At 34.7% G+C, this 24633-nt stretch overlaps 1 protein-coding gene and 1 long non-coding RNA gene across 3 annotated transcripts in view; both read right to left on the reverse strand.

Moving 5' to 3' along the window:
• Window positions 1–24633, reverse strand: part of LOC127879383 (FRAS1-related extracellular matrix protein 2-like) — a 326727-nt gene that overhangs the window by 39659 nt on the left and 262435 nt on the right. The gene's annotated exons all lie outside the window — the stretch shown is intronic.
• Window positions 20658–22850, reverse strand: LOC127879393 (uncharacterized). Of its 2 annotated transcripts, none has more exons than XR_008049042.1 (3): window positions 22640–22850; window positions 21988–22126; window positions 20658–21242 (listed from the first exon to the last, which is right to left on the reverse strand). It is a non-coding gene; the product is annotated as an uncharacterized LOC127879393 (long non-coding RNA). The 2 variants fall into 2 exon arrangements; XR_008049043.1 differs by having other exon boundaries at window positions 22465–22850.

A 24633-nucleotide genomic window follows, 5' to 3' on the forward strand; every position in this document is an offset into this window, starting at 1 on the left:
AATTGTCTGAAATTATACACAAAGTTATTTCATTTATGCTTGTATTTTACTGAAAACTCCTAACTTAATGAAAATCCAGACGAGAAAGTCTTCCTAAACTATGTATAGTTATACAAAAAGATATTGCAATTTCGTACGATTTCATTAAATATGTACATATGTCAAACAACGTCGTTTATTTAAAAATATTTTATACGCTAATGTCAACACAGTGAGGTATGTAATGCAAAAATGAACGCAGATACTGTTTTGAAAACCGTTTAAACATTCCTTTTTCAGTTCAGTTCGCATTATAAATGTGTTTTATTATATGTAAAAGCATAATGTAAATATCGTGCTCATTTATAAGTATTTATTTATGTATATTAGTGGTAAACAATGTCGGGAACACGATACTTGTTTCGTAATATTCTATATGTACTGAAACCTTTGCAAAGTAAGTGTAAGTAAATGTAATCAGGTGTTTAAATTGTATTCACGTGTGTATTAATGAACTAGTGCGTGAGTATTTAAATGATATATACTTTTAGCTTTCGATGTTGAAATGTGGTACTACTGAATCCTTCTGTGACATCCATATTGGGCCTGGAATCATGCCATTGATTCTTCACCAACGATGACTACTCCATCAACTGAAGCACGCAATACGTCCCGGATATTCCAACATTTAAACAGTTGCTTCTAAACTATTCGAAGACAAAGGTGCAATTATATAATAATACTATTTTCAGCATTGCAAATATGGCCTTAGACAACCTATCCTTGTTTTTATGATACACACCAGTTAATTGATTTGAGTTCTAATTAGATATCCCATGTATTTGTTTTCGAGTATAATACTGAAACCTGTCGAGATCTGAGATCCGAGTTTTAAAAATTAAACCGTATATCCGACAGGATATTTTAACCTATATACGTTTAAAAAGTTCCTACCTTTAAATTCGTCGGACGCGACTGATACATGTCGACTATGCCATGTCATATTTAGTTTGAACCTATTAATTAATTTAGCACGATTGAAGCGAAAGTCTTATGATTATTTGAAAGGCTCTCGAGTCCGTTCCAGGGCTTACAACCAGTATTTGGTATAAAAGGAAAGCTCTCACATAGGGGATCGAACCCGTGACCTCCCGGTCGCAAGTCAGACACATTATCCATGACGCCACGGCGATCTTCAAAAACATGTCATAATTCAACGAAGGGCAACTTGCGATGTATTGTCTTCTATCGCTGCGAGATCACGTATTGTGTACCGCTTCCCAAATGACCGCTCGGTTTATTTGCTACATTTCACAAAAACGTGTTATTCGTGTATTTCACAGAGTTGGCTCTAGTTTACATGCCAAATCAAAAGCTAGGTAATCTGGACTTCGTGTTTGCACGTATGGTGCGTATGTACCAGGCATCAATCTGCTCCCCAGAACTGTCATCCGTACATGTCATCGGTGTATACTCACGCAATTAAAGCTATTGACGTTCCCTTTACTGACACATGGTTAAATATCAACAACAACAAACTGATATGCATTGACCATTATATGGTCTTTGTTTTCAAAACTATGTAAACAAAAAAACGTTTTACCTCGCTAAAAATCTCATTCAAAGCGTTCAACTCTTTGCAATCGCTGTTTATGAATAACAATTACCTTACCGAGTTTACAACGGGTGGTTGTTCAGATTGCCGTTACTTATGCCGCTTCTGAAAGAGTTACAGACCGAGTCTTTTACAGGATTATCGCTACATGAAGCTACTGAACGTCTGATGTGCAGCTTTTAAAGCTAGCGACCAAGTCGTCTACAAGAGTACCACTTCTTATTTCATAACGGGAACCTTGCCAACCTCGGTCACTCTGGCAACAAGATAATCAAAATAACTCTTAGTATGGTGACGGGGATCGTTACATCATCGTTTATCGATAGTTTACCAATAACGCAACCACTTAACGTTAATGGTTTTGTTACCGCACTTTAAGGTCGATACAATTTTAAAGATTGCTTTAGACAATACAAACTAAAGCGACCGGCGTACAAGTTTACTTACGACATGAATATATTGATTTCAACTTGATAAACGATTTATTTATAATTTTAAGTAACTGTATATGCATTTGTTGTATGATTAACACAAAGCTTTGAAAAAATGGAATTGAAATATCAACAAATGTAGTCCATTTACATAATAGATCATATCAGGAATCGGTAATTAACAAAGTCGTGAAATATTATTGAATCGAATAAAACGAGCATATTAAGTTTAACGGTGTGTACTGTGTAACATTGTCAAAGACGTTGTTTAAATGCTTTAAGACAGTCGATAAGTTGGATACACGCAAGGATGTCGCAGGTCTCAAAGTATAACAAGCCTAAAGGTAGTTCTGTTTTATTCTATATAGCATTGTTGTTTTGATGTACTCACAAATGTGTTTTTTTAAAGTTACGCATAATATACTGCATTTTAAATTTTTAACATATAGAACTTAGTTTGAATTATCAGATAATTTATAGTTATCTTCTTTTCAATCAGTTTTAACGCAGATTTAACGCTTGAAATCTGATCGCCATCCTTTAAGAAGACCAATTATTTGAGTTAACTACTTAAGCAACTTTGTAAGGATATTGGAGTTCTCCTGAATGGAAACTAGCAATGTTGTAGCTAGGTTAATAGGTGAAAGCATTGTAATTAATGTAAAACGAGTATAGATAAAGACAGCCATTGAACAGCATTATCTCGTTGAAAGAAACGTTGGTATATGTGTCTCATATTTATCTTATAATCGACCAATAACATTTTTAGGGCTCCAAGATTTCCAACAGAACATTGATGAGTTTATATGCGGAATTTGTTCGGAATATATGTTTGTGCCGAAAGACCTGCTATGCAAGCACGCATTTTGCCGATCGTGCCTTCAGTCCCACTGTCTCAGCAGCGCCACCTACACCAGCTTCCCATGTCCGCTGTGCAGTAAACCAACTGTCGTGAAAGACCCGAACACTCCGTTGTTGGGCTGGGTAGATTCTCTACCTACCAATAAGACGAAAGAGCAACAGCTTGAAAGGCTTCAAGCAATGAATAAGTTGAAGAAAATGCAGGGGTTAAAATGTTCATTTTGCACTTCAAAGTGGAATACTGTAACTGCAACAAAATACTGCAAATCATGTAAAGAGTATTACTGCGATGAATGTGGAAATCAACATTGGCTAATACGCACAACTAAGGAACACAGAGTTTACTTAATAGATGATCTGTTTGAGTTGAAAACGGACTCCTTATTGCGGTCATCGCTCAACATGTTGTTTAACGCTATGTGGCGAGGGCGCGGAATGACCCGAAAGTACCAAGTAGAGCCCCAACGGAATTCAGAGCAAGAAAAAGACGAAGTTGAGGCTGACATCACCGGCGCAACGTTTTTGCCTAACAGGCTTATAATGTTAGCCGACAACGCTAATTCTAAGATAAAACTATTTGATCATCATTTAGTCCTTAGAACGTGTATTAAAATAAAGTGTTTTGATATACTGTGTATAGATAAGTCATCCGTAATTGTCACGTGTCCTCAGGACAAATGTGTGAAGTTCTACGAGATTGATGGTGAGATTCTTTCAGAAAATGAAACTCACACGACCGACGGTGAGTGTTACGGACTCTGCAGAGTGGGCCAGAAATCATTTGCTATATCAGTGGTATCCACTACCGTTAGTATAGTGATTTACAAGTGCTACACACTCGCGAGGAAATTTGATCTCCAATCAGGTTCCGTGATTATGAAATATCCGAAATATATTGAATATTGCAAAGCAAGGGATACGTTTTATCTCTCAGACAGTTCGAGTGGGTGCTTAAAATGTTTCTCATCAACAGGAGAGGTAATATGGGAACGTTTTGTCAACGGATGTTTCGGGTTGGCTGTATTTGGAGAAAAACTGCTTGTGTCAAGAAATGACCGATGCACAGTCGACCTCGTGAACGATAAGGGACAGTTCCTGAAGTCTGTAATAACGGTTGACGATGGGTTAACGAATGTTCAAGCCATCAGAACTAATCACAGAAATTTGAAAACGCGTTCGATTTCGTTGATAGTTACAGAAAAGAGTAATTTGGTCCGAGTGTTTCAAATCGAGGACCCTTTGCAAGACGATGATATTCGCGCATTTGTTCTGCCTAGCCCTAATTCGTCAACGGCGTCGTCTAGTCGGTCTGGCAAGGATAAAAAGAGCAAAGCGTGCAATATATTGTAGCATGATAAGCCTTACATAGACTTGTATTGTTTATATAATTTCGTGGCATTTAAGATATTATTTCAAACGGGTATTTTACTTTCAATGATATTTTATTGCAAATGGTTTTTTAGGCAATCCATCAAATCGCATTTCAATGGAGGCCAATTAAAAACAAAGTTTTAATTAAACATTACTATTTTCAAAAAAAAACAATAATAGAAAAAGAAAAAAAACATCATGAGAAAAAAAGAAGCTAAAACGCCATAATGATCATATAATAATACATAAACTATAAATAAAACTTTAAATTAAGAGCCGTGCTCTGTGAAAACGGGTTTTAATGCATGTCATAATACATATTCGATGATTTCCAAAATTTAATCATAATGATAATTTAACGCTTACGGCCTTTAAACCTCAGAGTAGAAAAGTTCATATGATGGTTTGCGCTTCACTGTTTTTTAAATCAAATGTGTTTTTGTAAGTTGTTATCCCACACATTCATTCTGAAGCATAAACGCACTTTTTCTTCGCTTATATAGGATTAATTGTTTACTCACTTTTTTTTATAGAATTTTCTGCAGATGTTTTTGACTCATGCAATCATCAATATCGGAAAGCAAAAACTTCTTTTATTAGGTTTCGACACTTTCAAAAAGTATGTTCATCGTTTATATAGAAACGTGTTTTGAAACAGAGTTGATTATTTCATTTGAAACAAAACTTTAATGCTAAAATTTTGTTATTTCAAAAGCACAAAATAACTTATGAATTCATATTCGGATGTTTTGTTCAAGGGACACTCAACCCATGAACGAGTCTATTTAACTACTTTTATTTTATAATTTTTGTAATTTATTGTAGCATCACAATTGACGTACTCAAAGTCTTTAAAAAATCAAACTCGCATGGCACCTGTAAATACAGTATATATATCTCATGACTGTGATAATCCGGTTGTTTTTCTACAAATCAAAGGCCAAACGACCTGAGTCATGCGAAAATGGGTCTTATGACATACGCGGCCAGCGTTGCTCCAGACCAGTCTGCGTTATCGCGCAGTTTAGTTGTAAGCTACCCTGTCCGCTAATGAGAACACACAATCTTGTATTAATTTGAAGCGGACAGCGTAGCTCTAGACCAGACTTTAGGTATGGGCGACTTAACTATCAGTTACAATGTATTGTGGTAGTTTTTATTAGCTGTGTGTATTGGACTGACTAATAACTTGTGCAATATGTAACGTTTACTGACGTATTCGTCTGAAATAGGCTCTTAAATTTTAATTTTTTTATTTGGGCCGTGCCTCTGTGAAAAGGGGGTTTAATTCACGTGATTTGTGACAGATTTGTACTTTTTCAAATACAAAACATCTTACCGTGATTTACACTGACACCACGACATGTTTTGTATAAGCAGGCCAGATACAACAAAAAAAATGAGCCTCGCTCTGTGAAAAGGTGGTTTAATTCATTTGCGTAAAGTGTCGTCCCAGATTAGCCTGTGCAGTCCGCATATGCTAATCAGGGACGACACTTTCCGCTTTTATGGTATTTATCGTTTACAGAGTCTCTTCTTTGCAAAAATCCAGTTAAGGTGGAAAGTGTCGTCCCTGAATAGCATGACTGCACAGGCTAATTTGGGACAACACTTTACGCGCATGCATTAAAATCCCTTTTCACAGAGCGAGGCTCATTTCTTTGTTGTATCTGGCCTATTTAAACAAAAAATGTCGTTGTATCAGTGTAAATCACGGTAAGATGTTTTGTATTTGAAATAGTACAAATCTGTCCACCATTATCTCTTAATTGTCTTTGTCAATCTACCAATCATATTATAATGCCATCAATCCAATCTTGTTTTAAGCGTTCGCACGGTGAGTGCCATCTACCGGTGCAATAAATCACATTGACTATAGGATATTCTCAATGTATGCAAACGATCATTTTTAACTGAAGCAGCTATTTACAAGCAATCCTTCTGTGATGGCACACATGGTTCAATCTCATGTTGCAAGATTTCGAGTAATTGTTCATGAACCACATTATAACTTATGTAATAACCTGGCACACATGGTTCAATGTCATCTGTTGCAAGATTTCGAGTAATTGTTCATGAACCACATTATAACTTATGTAATTACCTGGCACACATGGTTCAATGTCATCTGTTGCAAGATTCAGAGTAATTGTTCATGAACCACATTATAACTTATGTAATTACCTGGCACACATGGTTCAATCTCATGTTGCAAGATTCAGAGTAATTGTTCATGAACCACATTATAACTTATGTAATTACCTGGCACACATGGTTCAATGTCATCTGTTGCAAGATTCAGAGTAATTGTTCATGAACCACATTATAACTTATGTAATTACCTGGCACACATGGTTCAATCTCATGTTGCAAGATTCAGAGTAATTGTTCATGAACCACATCATAACTTATGTAATTACCTGGCACACATGGTTCAATCTCATGTTGCAAGATTCAGAGTAATTGTTCATGAACCACATTATAACTTATGTAATTACCTGGCACACATGGTTCAATCTCATGTTGCAAGATTCAGAGTAATTGTTCATGAACCACATTATAACTTATGTAATTACCTGGCACACATGGTTCAATGTCATCTGTTGCAAGATTTCGAGTAATTGTTCATGAACCACATTATAACTTATGTAATTACCTGGCACACATGGTTCAATCTCATGTTGCAAGATTTCGAGTAATTGTTCATGAACCACATTATAACTTATGTAATTACCTGGCACACATGGTTCAATGTCATCTGTTGCAAGATTCAGAGTAATTGTTCATGAACCACATTATAACTTATGTAATTACCTGGCACACATGGTTCAATGTCATCTGTTGCAAGATTCAGAGTAATTGTTCATGAACCACATCATAACTTATGTAATTACCGTAATGCAGCTGCTTACTAAATCATTCTAACATAATGTTATATTGTGGCTAATGTTTCTTAAGACAAAGAGTAAATTTATCGATGCCGCTGTAACTAGCGTATAATAGAAAACTATAACTCTTATTTCAATTGAAACAGACTTGGCAGTACATTTTATATTAAGATTTCATTTTGCAGATTTAAGATTGTGCTTAAGTTGTGTTCTGGATTATCCGGCGTTAATACCCAAGACAGAGAGAAGCGAGAGCAAACAAGTTTTGGTCAGCGACACATTAAATCCATTATAAAAGAAACACACTCAATGCATTCTTAATACTTTTTTACTACAAATACAATCAGTATATTATTGCTTTCATTAAATTTTGTTGAATTCTTTCAAAATGTTAACGAGAGTCTTTTAATCGAAATCTAAGACAGATCGTTGCATAAGCAGTTGTATAACCGTTTCGAAAACACGATATCGCCAAATTAAGCGAGGCACGTTTGATAAAATGGAATCCCGTCGAAACGTCCAACCCCCTTCGATTGCATCACACGTACCCATCAGCTTGTCACCTGTCTGTGCACATGATTAAAGTGGCATCGCCATCCAGTCCTACAGCATTAGGTTTTCACTTATTATACAGATGTGGTTAATAATAATTTGTACGGCTGTACCATCATCAAAAGCATGAAATTAATACGAAAATTGTATGTATTGTAACTATTGGTAAATTATTATGATTAACAAGATTGGCAATGAAGTAAAACTGAAAGCACTCCAGTGTGTTCATAATGTTGATAGTTAAACAGTGCGATATTGGACATGTTAAATGGAATTTAACTAATTTAACTCCCAACTATCATTTAATGGAGATGTTTTGAAGCGTGTTCGCAAATTAAAATATCTTAAAGAAAATATTTATATTAAACTTTTAAATTTAAGTAACTTATTTTTGTCAAAAGGATATAATGTTAACGTACTTAAAAACACATGCTTGTTTGTTTTCGATTCACTATATCTTTCTTATCTTAAAATGTGAAATCATAATCATAAATGGAATGACCATTTTATATGTTTGATTCTTAAATATTTAATCACCTAAGCTTTATTGGTTATTCAATTTTACAGAACTGACCCTTTAATATTTATATTTTTTATTTTATAGTCCTGCCCCTGGATATTGTTCACGTCATCGTGTAATCGCTTCTCAATTACGTCATTCGATACACTTTCACTGTTCTTGGCTACATTGATTTTTTTACGTCATCGCTTCTATATTGCTTCATACGACACACTTTCACTGTTTTAATCTACATGCATAGGTCATTGTGTTTATAACGTTCAATTTTATTATATTTTCTCTCTGACAGGCGTTTCTTGTTTGATTTATTTTTAAGCAGTCACATAAACAAACAAGCTGTGTAATATGGATCTTTTAAACCCATTATTGCTGCTCATTCTTGCATTTGCGCGATGATGATCTGAAATATAAACTTTATGATGTTATATTCTTAAATCTTTTTTTCTAAAAAGAATGGATATAGTTGACACTTGTTCGTAGTTTCACGACATCGTTCCTCAGAAAGTTGAAACTCTGTTGCTCTGGTCTCTTTCCTACCATTGAGTAATTAAATATGGTAATTAAATAGAATGCGTTTTAATTCCCTTTTATTATTTTTTAATTTGAGTTGCAATGCTTTGAAGTTCAATTTTATTTACACTTATATGTATCATAAATATTGCTGTGCCAAGTGTGAGGTTGAGCGCTCTAAAACCGGTTTAAAACCCAACGCTTTGCATCGACCTGTATCCAGGTCCTGCCATGATCGCCAGCATATGATTCATGCTGTTAACATGTTTATTTATGATATTTAATCGTAAATATATTATATTTAGAAACTCCAACGTGTTGGTCGAAAGAACCATAAACGCCCATCCGGCAACAATGGCGCCCAACAACGAGTCTTCGGCATCAACAGCGTTTGGAGCAGAAAAACGGTGGTAGCGGACACGTTATTATGGCGAAAATAACTGAACAGACGGGAGCGTCAGGTCGGTAGCGAGGTGGGGGGAGAGGTGGGGGAGAGTCCAGGGGACCGTTTCAATAAGCTCTCGTAAGTATGTTACGACTCGTAAACCAGTTGCGATTATCGCAACTTGCCATTTTGCGTTTCAATAAACTTTCGCAACTTGCGATATCGTAGAATTCTCTCGTAAGTCTACGAGACGTAAGAAGCAGTCGTAGTTACGTCGAAAACAAAATGGACGCCGCGTATGTTGTGCATATAGACGCCGAATAAGAAGCTTTTGGCTCCGTCTTTTTGTCGACGACAATACAGAGGAAGTAAACATGTTTTTTATCCCTTGATTACTTTCTGCAAAATATTTAACGTTGGAATCAATATGTCAGTTACTGCCCTTTGTTTAAATTCGATAAGGATGAATAAATCAAAATAAATTGCAATTTATCATACGTGAAAACCCTATGTGTTTATTATGTGTGTGATTCAATTATATTGTTCAACAGCAGTTGAAGTTTATGCGCTTCCCGCCGCTCAAAGTATTGTGCAATGATTAATTTTGCTGTAAGCTTTTATCTCCATTGCAATTTGCATGTGATTTCGGAAGTTTTTTTGTTCGGATAAGTACTCAATGGAGCCTTGTTTTTTATTGGTAAATGTTTGTTATCAACGCTATACAACTCGTTACAATCTATTCCTTTTCTTTGTATTATGTTTATTTAATATTCTGTCAGAACGATACATGCATTGCTAAATTATGTTGGATTGTAAAATGTGCTCAGTTAGGCAACTGTTAGCCTACATGTGTATCAAACCTTCAACCACAAAACACCAAAGTGATGATCATCATGAAATAACAAATAAATTACTGAGTTATCAAAATATCTTGTTGTTCTTGAACACACATACACAACAGTAACATATTACAGTGCTCCAGCCAGCTTTTCAAAATAGAGGGGAGCTTCCCCAAAAAGGGCAAATTTCACGCGTAATTTTGGGAAATAGGGCATTTGGTTATAAATATACTTAGGTATATACTTTGCTTATACTATATACTTATGAATTGTAAACATTAGTGCACTGGATGTTTTCACCAATTGTATGCTGTTCCTCATTTTGTGTAATGAAATTATAATAAATATATTACTATCTACATTGGCGCTAAGGAAAACAACTTCGTAGCCAATTTCATAACCGACTTGGGTTAGCATCCGACTACACGCATTAGAGATATGTAGATATCATATTTCTTTCCGGTGTGTGTGTGGGGGGGGGGGGGATTTTGATGTTTATTATCACCTATCATCATTGGACTGCATGTTAATCTTTCAGGTTCCAGTTTTAGCATCAGTGGCCTTGTAGAAGAAATGAAGAAAACATTTATTTCACTGGGTCAAATAAATGTTGTGACTGTCACCATTTAATTTGTTACTTTGAATAACTGTGAGCCAATGTTTTTCCACAATAATAATATTAATTAAAACAATAATCTATATTGACAAATTTAAAGTCTGAACAATGATCAATGTCACCATGAAGTAGCATCCAGTCTGGAGATTAAAAATGAAACATTGATACATTTATTTTACAACACGTTATTTCAACTAATATGAACAACGTTGACAGTTTTGTTAGGTCGCGAAAATATATGACATTATCAAAATTACATTTAACTTGCAGATTGATAAATCCTCCATCAAAACAAGCTCTTTATTTGTTGAAATAACAACTGTCTGCCCCTATTCATGTTAAAATTCATCATGATTGAGGACAGAGAGTGTTTTAAAGTTCAGAAATAAAATCCAAACACAAATATGTTTTTCAATGCCGTAATTTCGGACTTAAAATTAACCGCATATTCGCATTAAAAAAAGATGATAAATTTTCAAATTTTAATAGGTGTTTTGAATTAAAAATCACTATTTTGGCAAACAAAAAATCATAGCCAAACAATTTAGAAGTTAAAAAAAATCAATAGTGCTGAGTTTGATTTCATTCGAGTGTGATTGTGCCTAACCAAGCGTGACCTCAGAGATAATCTTTCGCAGCATGTTACTATCGTCTGCAACAAAAGGCTAATTAATGATCTGATAACAAACCATGCCCTTTGGGCTTGTTTGTTCACAATGTGTTGACTTATTACGCCCAGGCAGTCATGTACCGGTAATTGTGTTATCTGTGTATTCATGTCGATGTTTCTGGCGATTTATACGGCCGGAAAACAGGAATTTAGAGACCAAAAGGGCATTTGACAGAAAAATAGAGGGGCGCTTTTTAAGGGGGAAAATTTTAGAGGGGCGCAGCGCCAATCTATTTAATGCTAGCTGTAGCACTGTATTATAGTATTTTCATTACATTAGAAGACTAGTATTATTCACTTTTTCATATTGTACTACACTTACAGGTACTCATCACTGACATCAGTTAAAAAATTTTGGCCAAAGGAAACATCTATTCCAAGCTGGCAGATCTTCATGGAATCAGCAGATCATCTTTCGTTAATTGACATGCCTTCACGAGTTCAATCAGCAAACATATGATCGGTAAATGTCTTTATTTCTATCATCAATTACTCAATCATGATTTTAAACTGTTGTAGAAAAAATGTTATTAATTTAAATACATCATGTCTTACATATAGGATCTGGCACGAGTTGTCATATCATACCATATTTCATTAAACGAGTTAAGGAATTTTGTATGTAAACGAGCCTTTGGCGAGCTAACTAATGAATTTCCTGGACGAGTTTAATAAAATATGGTACATGTATGATATGACAACGAGTGTGAGATCTTTTTTATCACATGCTTTTAAATGAGCAAATTAAATAAATATTAACGCAAACATAATGATAAATCCCAAATGATGTTTACATTTCGTGGCATCATTTGACGTTGCAACGTCATTTCGGTGAAATAACAAAATGCGATTGGTCAATAAACGAAAACTAAGCCAATGAAAACGCTTAAAAAGTATATTACACATGTGTAACAGGGTATAGCATGTGATAAAATCTCATATAGATTTTGGGTCAAATAATTAAAGTTAAAATTATTGTTCATTTTACAGGGATGGTACAATCATAATTTATTTACTTTTCATCTTTTTTTATTCCTCATTTGTTTTTTTTTATTTGATACATAAACTATATGTGAATAAAAAATCAATAGATGATGAAAACACAGTAAATAAATGAAAATTTAAACACAGTTAATCAAATCATGTATATAAATGCTTTATCATGTACTGTTAATTTTAAACACATGATACATTCCATAGGTTTCCAGTCCGTGTACAACAACAAACTTGCATGAAGGTTGGATTCTGCCACAAGGCCCGGGAGCAGTGGATGGGACTCTCACACCCATAATACTGAATATGTTATATTACACACATGCAGTTGAACACAGCAGGAACTCTTGAAGAAAAAAATGTGTATTTTTTTTATTCGAACTTAATTGTAAAATATATATTTAATTTAAGCTCGACTATACATTGAATGATAAGCTGTGTATAAAATTATGGTAAACATGCAACATCCTTATATCACTGTTTCTATTACATATTTTCATTAAAAGCACTTATGTATTCAGGGTCATTATGTCATTGTGAGGTCACTGACCAAGCTGCTTATCTCTGACCTGCATTTAGCTTAATAATGCCCCTTTTGTACTTAAAATGTTCCACTTAAATTGTGTGTACAGCTACTCCATATCCCTATATTTTCCACAGATAATCCTTCACATATGTCGTCAGATTTTTTTTAATCATATAAATAATGTTTCTTTGGGTCATTGTTATAACCACTACAAATATTACTGTTGTTGCAAATAAAGTTGTTAAAACTGTTTAAACTCGATGTTGTGTTAGTGAATCTTTAAGAGAAGAAGCTTCTTAAATAATGTCACTTTAGCTTCTTACTTGACAATCTTTTTGTTCAACATGTAATTAAATACACTTTAAATTATAAAGTGGATTGCAATACAGAGAACGCAGAAGAAGCGCTTACATTTGTACTTAAAAAGAATGATGTTTGAAGTTGTCAGCATTTTCATGGTGAACATTTTGATTGTATGGCCCCAATGGAAAAAATACTTTGTTACTAATTTAAATTTTAGCAAACACCTAATAATGCTTTTAAGAATGAGTTATTTTGTTTCTAAAGTAAAAATATGTCCTAACCTAGAAAAGATACACTTTAAACATTTTATAAATTAAAAAGATGTACTTAAAACTCCACTGTCTAAGAAAAAGTGGATTATTTATAAAAAAAGAAAAGAAAAATACACTTCCGAATTTAAAGAACATGAAAAAAGGCTTCATCTGTTTCTAATTAATTAATGCAATAACGTGTACTCTTTAGAAAATGCAGACGATTCGCTTAAACAAGTGCAGATAAAATGCAATTTTTAAGTGCATTTTGGTAAAAAGCACATTTCATTTTCAGAAGGGTTACTGCTGATGCAGATATTAGAAACAATGATATGACACAATTTGAGATTCCAGTATTTCTTCATTATTCTAGGAACACATTGTTATGTGAAGTTGGAATAAGACATCAATTTGGGAATAAACAGTGTTTTTTCAACACTGCAGTACATGCAGTTTAACCTGTTATTAATTTGTACAAAATATAAGTAAAATAGACACTATTGCATATATAATTGTATCATTTTAATTGATTTCACTGGGTGTTTAATTTGATTTTTTCTTAAATCCTAAAAAAATGAAACCCTGTGCATGTGTGCCTGCACACAGTTTAAAAATATAATGAAAATAATAAAAATACCATCACTGTTAAACATAAAAAAGTACAAATAATACAAAAGTATACACAGTATTTAACAAAAATACATTCAGAGCATGAAATGAATTTGTATATGCAAGTATCTATTTTACTTATAATTTTGTCAAATAAATAAACACAATAGGAAAAAAAGCACATTATAATTGTTGAAAATATGTTATATTCCAACTTCACATAGTGTCACTGTGTATAATTTAACATTACAGTTTTATATTGAACTGGATGGGTAGCTATATTTTGAAATAATAGCAATACAAAATGCATTTTGTCAACCATAAGTAAACCATTTTAGGACTACTGCTCATAAATAGGCGTTGGTACATGTATGTATATGAAAATGTAATTAATGCAAATTTAATACACTTGTGTGTACTTTTTCAGTTTTGTTTCTTAGAAAAAGTTACTTAAATTATTTGAAAATATACTTAAAACACAATTAAAATGCACTTATGGTTACCTACTTATTTTCTGATGAAGTGCATTTTTCACAAGAAGAAATAATTTTTTTAATACACAAAAATGAATGTATGCAGGAAACATGCAGGAAAAACAGAAATGTGTTTGTCGGAAACACTATGTCCCCTTCTGCGCCACTTTGATTTTGTATGCTCCCCCAAAAAAATTTGGGGGAGCATATAGTCGCCGCTTCGTCTGTCCGTCCGTCCGTGTACAATTTTTGTCCGGGCTATTTCTCAGCAACTAATGACCGGAATTCAATGAAACTTTATGGGAAGCTTCACTACCAAGAGGAGATGTGCATATTATCAGCGGGTTCTGGTCTGATGATTTTTCACAGAGTTATGGCCCTTTGAAATTTTGCATTAACTGTACATATAGTGCAATTCTTGTCCGGGCTATTTCTCAGCAACTAAAGACCGGAATTCAATGAAACTTTATGGGAAGCTTCACTACCAAAAGGAGATGTGCATATTATCAGCGGGTTCTGGTCGGATGATTTTTCACAGAGTTATGGCCCTTTGAAATTTTATATATAAATATTCTTGTCCCCCCAACTACTGTGCCCTCAAGACGTTTCCTTTTATCTGAATATATAGTGCAATATTGTGACCAAAAAAACCTTTGGGGAGCATCACCCGTCTCCGACGGTTTTTTGTTTTTACCTTTGACCTTGAAGGATGACCTTGACCTTTCACAACTCAAAATGTGCAGCTCCATGAGATACACATGTATGCCGAATATGAAGTTGCTATCTTCAATATTGCAAAAGTTATGGCAAAATGTTAAAGTTGGAGCAAACAAACCAACAGACAGACAAACCAACAGATAGACAGGGCAAAAACAATTTGCCCCCCACTATAGTGGTTTATGTTAAAAGTATATTATTTTTCTGCATGTCAAGTTTATTTACATGATCATTAAACACAGACAAATATGGTGCAAATACCCTACATTTCATTTGTCAAGACCTTTTTGTGTTGGAGTTTAAAAGGCAACATAGTGACTGTAATTTAGGAACAGTTACTGAGGCTTGATTGGTCATTTACGGCTCGGGTACTACTTACATGTACCGCTGGTATTCTTAAGTATACTTACATGTACCCCGGGTACGGTAAATATACTAAAACATACCCGGGAATTTTAACCCTAAATCGGTTGTTGTCTGCTATTTTTTTTTTAATTAATTATGTTCACATTCATGTCAAATTTTCTGTACAATGGCCTCTATATCATCAAAACTCTTACTCAAAAAGCATGTTGATACAGTTTGTTTTTAAAGATTAGTTTGTTGAAGATAAGCAATATCTTTTTAGGGTAATCGGTGACCCGGGGAACATTTAAGTATACTTAAGAGTACCTAAGGTACATGTAAGAAGTACCCAAGCCGACAATGACCAATCAAGCGTTACTGAGAGAGTTGGATGTGCATTGAGATAAACCATGTTTTATGAAGCAAAACAATGAGTAACACATATTGTAACTGTTTTTATATGTAACTACATGTATTACAGAATCATCAATGATTATATGCACTTTTGAATAAATTAAAGCTTGTCAGATTTTTTTAAGGTCACAGTGACCTTAGACCTTGTTACCCAAAAATGGGTGTGGCATGTAGAACTCATCAAGGTGCATCTACATATGAAGTTAAAAAGTTGCAGGTGGAAGCACTTTGATTTTAGAGCAAAATGTCAAAGTTTTATCACGATGCGGAAGGCAGACGGCGGGCGACGAGCTGGCTATGACAATACCTCGGGTAAAAAGGTTTCCCTGGAATATTACATAATTATAGTGTCTGTCTAGCTACTTTTATCAGAAGGTCCCACTTTGATCCCCACTGGCAATGAGGGAATTAGGGAGGGTCCTCAAGATCATCTCTGATGACACCAAGTATTGGTTCTACTCGGGAAATAGACTCCAGTGTCTTGATAAGCATCATACTTTTTCAGGAATCAAGCTTTAATACAAATAGTTAAATAGATATTTATATGTGATAGTGTATGTTATTAATGTGAAAATACTGCGCAAAAGCCGGGGATTGAACCCACGACCTCCAGAGTGGTAGTCAGACACTTTAACCGCGTCGCTAAAGAGCTAGCCCAACAGCCTTAGTTACCTTATTTCACTACACTCCTCCCCCTTTTAATGTTTCAAGGCCCAGACACGCTCGCTTCAGCATGTCTTGCATCCACATGGCCCTCCCAGAAACCATTAAACAGCTCAGACCCATTCCCGCATTCACAGTTCGTTTTTTGCCTTGTCGCCATTAATGTGAAAATACTGAGCTCAAGCCGGGCTTTGAACCCACGACCTCCAGAGTGGTAGTCAGACAGTTTAACCATGTCGCTAAAGAGCTAGCCCAACAGCAAGGCTGTTGGAAGTGACCTTATTTCACTACAATATGTAAGTAAAATAAACACTGCACAATTATTTATTTTACCTGTATACAAGTACCATTCCAATCTTGGCAGATAGTGAACTATTTTAAAAGCACCATAACTATGAAACACTTATATAAGGCATATCGCAGTGTTCCACAGAAATGATGCTGTTGATAATTCAGCATGATGATTAGACATTTCTAAATTCCATTTCCACTAACGACGTTAGTAACAATTCCAGTGAGTTCATGGACTTTGCACACAGTGAAAAACAACACTATTCCACTGTAACACGGTACGAAAGATTGATTTATGCAATAAATCGTCTATTGATCCCGTGTGAGCCATCTCGCTCTCTGTTCAATGTTTGTTATATGTGCTTTTTCTCAAATTTCCGCAACACATTACGAAACAACACGGTGTAAACAACCTACCGGATGTTGACCGTTTGAATATAACCCCAAAGAAAACCGAATGTACAATAAAGAAATCGTAGATTGCGAGAGCGATTTACGAGGACATTTACGAGGGGGTTATTGAAACGGTTTACGATAATCGTAAATCCAATCGCAACTACTCGAGTTACGATAACGTAATATTTACGATACGATATCTTATTGAAACGATCCCCTGAAAATAGTTCACTATCTGCCAAGATTGGAATGGTACTTGTATACAGGTAAAATAAATAATTGTGCAGTGTTTATTTTACTAACATATTGTAGTGAAATAAGGTCACTTCCAACAGCCTTGCTGTTGGGCTAGCTCTTTAGCGATCGGTTAAAGTGTCTGACTATCACTCTGGAGGTCGTGGGTTCTATGCCCGGCTTGAGCTCAGTATTTTCACATTAATGGCGACGAGGCAAAAAACGAACTGTGATTGTGAATGCGGGACTGGGTCTGAGCTGTTTAATGGTTTCTGGGAGGGTCATGCAGATGCAAGACATGCTGAAGCGAGCGTGTCTGGGCCTTGAAACATTAAAAGGGGGAGGAGTGTAGTGAAATAAGGTCACTAAGGCTGTTGGGCTAGCTCTTTAGCGACGCAGTTAAAGTGTCTGACTACCACTCCGGAGGTCGTGGGTTCAATCCCCGGCTTTTGCTCAGTATTTTCACATTAATATCATACACTTTCACATATAAATATTTATTTAACTCTTTGTACATGTATTAAAGCTTGATTCCTGAAAAAGTATGATGCTTATCAAGACACTGGAGTCTATTTCCCGAGTAGAACCAATACTTTGTGTCTTCAGAGATGATCTTGAGGACCCTCCCTCATTGCCAGTGGGGATCAAAGTGGGACCTTCTGATAAAAGTAGCTAGACAGACACTATAATTATGTAATATTCCAGGGCAACCTTTTTACCGAAGGTATTGTCATAGCCAGCTCGTCGCCCGCCGTCTGCCTTTCGCATCGTGATAAAACTTTGACATTTTGCTCTAAAATCAAAGTGCTTCCACCTGCAACTTTTTAACTTCGTATGTAGATGCACCTTGATGAGTTCTACATGCCACAACCATTTTTGGGTAACAAGGTCTAAGGTCACTGTGACCTTAAAAAAATCTGACAAGCTTTAATTTATTCAAAAGTGCATATAATCATTGATGATTCTGTAATACATGTAGTTACATATTAAAACAGTTAAAAAATGTGTTACTAATTTTTTTGCTTCATAAAACATGGTTTATCTCAATGCACATCCAACTCTCTCAGTAACGCTTGATTGGTCATTGTCGGCTCGGGTACTTCTTACATGTACCTTGGGTACTCGTAAGTATACTTAAATGTACCCCCGGTCACTGATTACCCTCAAACGATATTGCTTATCTTCAACAAACTAATCTTTAAAAACATACTGTATCAACATGCTTTTTGAGTAAGAGTTTTGATAATTTAGAGGCCATTGAACAGAAAATTTGACATGAATGTGAACATAATTAATTTAAAAAAATAGCAGACAACAACCGATTTAGCGTTAAAATTCCCGGGTATGTTTTAGTACATGTATATTTACCGTACCCGGGGTACATGTAAGTATACTTAAGAATACCAGCAGTACATGTAAGTAGTACCCGAGCCGTAAATGACCAATCAAGCCTCAGTAACTGTTCCTAAATTACAGTCACTATGTTGCCTTTTAAACTCCAACACAAAAAGGTCTTGACAAATGAAATGTAGGGCATTTGCACCATATTTGTCTGTGTTAAATGATCATGTAAATAAACTTGACATGCAGAAAAATAATATACTTTTAACATAATTTTTATGTCCCCCACCACTATAGTGGGGGGCATATTGTTTTTGCCCTGTCTGTCTGTTGGTCTGTCTGTCTGTTGGTTTGTTTGCTCCAACTTTAACATTTTGCCATAACTTTTGCAATATTGAAGATAGCAACTTCATATTCAGCATGCATGTGTATCTCATGGAGCTGCAAAATTTGAGTGGTGAAAGGTCAAGGTCATCCTTCAAGGTCAAAGGTAAAAACAAGAAACCGTCGGAGACGGGTGATGCTCCCCAAAGGTTTTTTTTGTCACAATATTGCACTATATATTCAGATAAAAGGAAACGTCTTGAGGGCACAGTAGTTGGGGGGGGGGACAAGAATATTTATATATAAAATTTCAAAGGGCCATAACTCTGTGGGAAATCATCCGACCAGAACCCGCTGATAATATGCACATCTCCTCTTGGTAGTAAAGCTTCCCATAAAGTTTCATTGAATTCCGGTCTTAAGTTGCTGAGAAATAGCCCGGACAAGAATTGCAATATATGTACAGTTAATGTAAAATTTCCAAGGGCCATAACTCTGTGAAAAATCATCCGACCAGAACCCGCTAATAATATGCACATCTCCTCTTGGTAGTGAAGCTTCCCATAAAGTTTCATTGCATTCCGGCCATTAGTTGCTGAGAAATAGCTCGGGCAAAAATTGTACACAGACGGACGGACAGACGAAGCGGCGACTATATGCTCCCCCTGCATACATTCATTTTTGTGTATTAAAAAAATCAAATTAAACAACCAGTGAAATCAATTAAAATGATACAATTATATATGCAATAGTGTCTATTTTACTTATATTTTGTACAAATTAATAACAGGTTAAACTGCATGCACTGCAGTGTTGAAAAAAACACTGTTCATTCCCAAATTGATGTCTTATTCCAACTTCACATAACAGTGTATTCCTAAAATAATGAAGAAATACTGGAATCTCAAATTGTGTCATATCATTGTTTCTAATATCTGCATCAGCAGTAACCTTTCTGAAAATAAAATGTGCTTTTTACCAAAATGCACTTAAAAAATTGCATTTTATCTGCATTTGTTTAAGCGAATCGTCTGCATTTTCTAAAGAGTACACTTTATTGCATTAATAAATAAGAAACAAATGAAGCCTTTTTTCATGTTCTTTAAATTCGGAAGTGTATTTTTCTTTTTTTTATAAATAATCCACTTTTTCTTAGACAGTGGAGTTTTAAGTACATCTTTTTAATTTATAAAATGTTTAAAGTGTATCTTTTCTAGGTTAGGATATATTTTTACTTTAGAAACAAAATAACTCATTCTTAAAAGCATTATTAGGTGTTTGCTAAAATTTAAATTAGTAACAAAGTATTTTTTCCATTGGGGCCATGCAATCAAAATGTTCACCATGACAATGCTGACAACTTCAAACATCATTCTTTTTAAGTACAAATGTAAGCGCTTTTTCTGCGTTCTCTGTATTGCAATCCACTTTATAATTTAAAGTGTATTTAATTGCATGTTGAACAAAAAGATTGTGAAGTAAGAAGCTAAAGTGACATTATTCAAGAAGCTTCTTCTCTTAAAGATTCACTAACACAACATCAAGTTTAAACAGTTTTAATAACAACTTTATTCGCAACAACAGTAAATATTTGTAGTGGTTATAACAATGACCCAAAGAAATATTATTTATATGATTTTTAAAAAATTTGACGACATATGTGAAGGATTATCTGTGGAAAATATAGGGATATGGAGTAGCTGTACACACAATTTAAGTGGAACATTTTAAGTACAAAAGGGGCATTATTAAGCTAAATGCAGGTCAGAGATAAGCAACTTGGTCAGTGACCTCACAATGACATAATGACCCTGAATACATAAGTGCTTTCAATGAAAATATGTAATAGAAACAGTGATATAAGGATGTTGTATGTTTACCATAATTTTATACACAGCTTATCATTCAAGGTATAGTTGAGCTAAAACTAAATGTATATTTTACATTTAAGTTCGAATAAAAAAAATACACATTTTTTTCTTCAAGAGTTCCTGCTGTGTTCAACTGCATGTGTGTAATATAACGTGTTCAGTATTATGGGTATGAGAGTCCCATCCACTGCTCCCAGGCCTTGTGGCAGAATCCAACCTTCATGCAAGTTTGTTGTTGTACACGGACTGGAAACCTATAGAATGTATCATGTGTTTAAAATTAACAGTACACGATAAAGCATTTATATACATGATTTGATTAACTGTGTTTAAATTTTCATTTATTAACTGTGCTCAAGTTTTCATCATCTATTGATTTTTTATTCACATATAGTTTATGTATCAAATAAAAAAAACAAATGAGGAATAAAAAAGATTAAAAGTAAATAAATTATGATTGTACCATCCCTGTAAAAAGAAAAATAATTTTAACTTAATTATTTGACCCAAAATCTATATGAGATTTTATCACATGCTATACCCTGTTACACATGTGTACGGTAATATACTTTTTAAGCGTTTTCATTGGCTTAGTTTTCGTTTATTGACCAATCGCATTTTGTTATTTCACCGAAATGACGTTGCAACGTCAAATGATGCCACTAAATGTAAACAACATTTGGGATTTATCATTATGTTTGCGTTAATATTTATTTTATTTGCTCATTTAAAAGCATGTGATAAAAAAGATCTCACACTCGTTGTCATATCATACATGTACCATATTTTATTAAACTCGTCCAGGAAATTCATTAGTAAGCTCGCCAAAGGCTCGTTTACTTACAAAATTCCTTAACTCGTTTAATGAAATATGGTATGATATGACAACTCGTGCCAGTTCATATATGTAAGACATGATGTATTTAAATAAATAACATTTTTTCTACAACAGTTTAAAATCATGATTGAGTAATTGATTATAGATATAAAGACATTTACCGATCATATGTTTGCTGATTGAACTCGTGAAGGCATGTCAAATAACAAAAGATGATCTGCTGATTCCATGAAGATCTGCCAGCTTTAAATAGATGTTTCCTTTGGCCAAAAATCTTTAACTGATGTCAGTGATGAGTACCTGTTGGTGTAGTACAATATGAAAAAGTGAATAATACTAGTCTTCTAATGTAATGAAAATACTATAATATGTTCCTGTTGTGTATGTGTGTTCAAGAACAACAAGATATTTTGATAACTCAGTAACTGATTTGTTATTTCATGATGATCATCACTTTGGTGTTTTGTGGTTGTAGGTTTGATACACATGTAGGCTAACAGTTGCCTAACTGGGCACATTTTACAATCCAACATAATTTAGCAATGCATGTATCGTTCTGACAGAATATTAAATAAACATAATAGAAAGAAAAGGAATAGATTGTAAAGAGTTGTATAGCGTTGATAACAAACATTTACCAATAAAAAACAAGGCTCCATTGAGTACTTATCCGAACAAAAAAACTTCCGAAATCACATGCAAATTGCAATGGAGATAAAAGCTTACAGCAAAATTAATCATTGCACACTAATTTGAGCGGCGAAAAGCGCATATACTTTAACTACTGTTGAACAATATAATTGAATCACACACATTATAAACACATAGGGTTGTCACGCATGATAAATTGCAATTTATTTTGATTTATTCATCCTTATCGAATATAAACAAAGGGCAGTAACTGACATATTGATTCCAACGTTAAATATTTTGCAGAAAGTAATCAAGGGATAAAAAACAACATGTTTACTTCCTCTGTATTGTCGTCGATAAAAAGACGGAGCCAAAAGCTTCTTATTCGGCGTCTATATGCACAACATACGCGCGTTCCATTTTGTTTTCGACGTAACTACGACTGCTTCTTACGTCTCGTAGACTTACGAGAGAATTCTACGATATCGTAAGTTGCGAAAGTTTATTGAAACGCAAAATGGCAAGTTGCGATAATCGCAACTGGTTTACGAGTCGTAACATACATACGAGAGCTTATTGAAACGGTCCCCAGGAGTTTAACTTAGCGATTCCTTGGAAACCGTTTTTTTTATTTTTTTCGCGGGATGTAGGAGCACACATTTTTGCGCGGCATCGAGCTCGAGCACCGGCGTGAGTACAACTACGTATTTCTTGTGCACAAAACTTTGACGTCAAAACCATTAAAACGTACATACAGGATTTCACGTTCTGCTACGCAAGGAAAGATTCACGTTCAATCCGGACGAATAGTGATGGACACTTAAATCGCTGTTCATTTAATGACTATGAACTAACATTTATATTCATAAAATAAGTAATATAGCCAAAGGATTAAACATACGTTTTTCAGAATAAAATTTCTAGTAAGCAATTTTGCATACACATTTTTAGTAATGTAACCGCATTTAAAAGCATGGCTACGGGTAGCGGCCGCGAAACAAGGGGAAGGAGTAGAAATATTGATGATGAACTATTAGAATTATAAAATGCCAGGCCATTGTTTATTGAAAGGGGCAGACGGGGCTTACTTGTTGCTAACAAAAGCACTCATTCGCACGACATTAGGCCCGAGGAGGAAAGAGATCAGTCTAAATCTCCTGGCAGAGCTAATCCCAGTCGAAATGAGGAAATACAGGAAAATGGGCTTAAAACTCCAGTTGAAACCAGACTTTCTCAGTCGTTGATAAACAGAGAGCTGTCTGAAATAAGTATTCTTAGAGCGGAAATAGAAACGGAAAATCAAAACAAGGATACCGATGTGAAAGCGAGAGAATTGAAATTAAAAGAATCAGCACTTGTGGAACGCGAACGGAAAAACAAACAGGAAGAGTTCCGTTTAAAGCAATATTTTACGGAAACGATTTTGATTTGAAAATAAACGAATCTGAATTCAAACGGAGATGCATCGAACAAACTGACAGGATTGCCGACCAGGAGTTAAGACTACGAGAAAAAGAAACTTCATTACTTGAAAGAATAAGTAGAATTGAAAGGAAGTTAGAGTTGAAAGAAGATGATTTAATCTGTAGAGAACGCTTTTTGAGTCAGAAAGAAAGAGAAAGTGCAAGCGCAATTCAAAGGCGCAACTTGAGGAAAATAAATATTTAGCTGATATTGAAAGGCGAATAGAATATACTCGAAAAGGGGAAACAGAGTATTGATTTCGAAGATAGCGACAACGTTGTACTACATAAACAACGTAGCTATCAGGTAACCGCTTACGAGAAATTGAACTTGAGCGCATTTTCCGGGTTAGTACCAGTGCCTAGAAACGAAGTCTCGTTCGAAGATCTGAAACTGGAAGTTTACAAGGTCAAAGTGATATTGTAACGGTTTCGTGCCGTCGGTAAATACTGTTTCCTTTCTATCAACCAGGTAGTTATAGTTTATTAAAATATTATTAGTCTGTGAATAGATGTCTTCAAGAATAAAGAAATGAAAACAGTGAGACTTAATTTATTTATACTTCTCAAAATATACCAACATGAAACAACAAATGTATAAGAATATAATATAGTTACATTTTGTCCGACATCCCAATTCTTTCTTGATTGTATTATTAATATTAAAGTTTAAATAATTTTAGATGTTGTGTGGCCGAAAAGTTGAATGTG

The sequence above is a fragment of the Dreissena polymorpha genome, chromosome 4, assembly GCF_020536995.1.
Source record: "Dreissena polymorpha isolate Duluth1 chromosome 4, UMN_Dpol_1.0, whole genome shotgun sequence".
NCBI lineage: Eukaryota > Metazoa > Mollusca > Bivalvia > Myida > Dreissenidae > Dreissena > Dreissena polymorpha.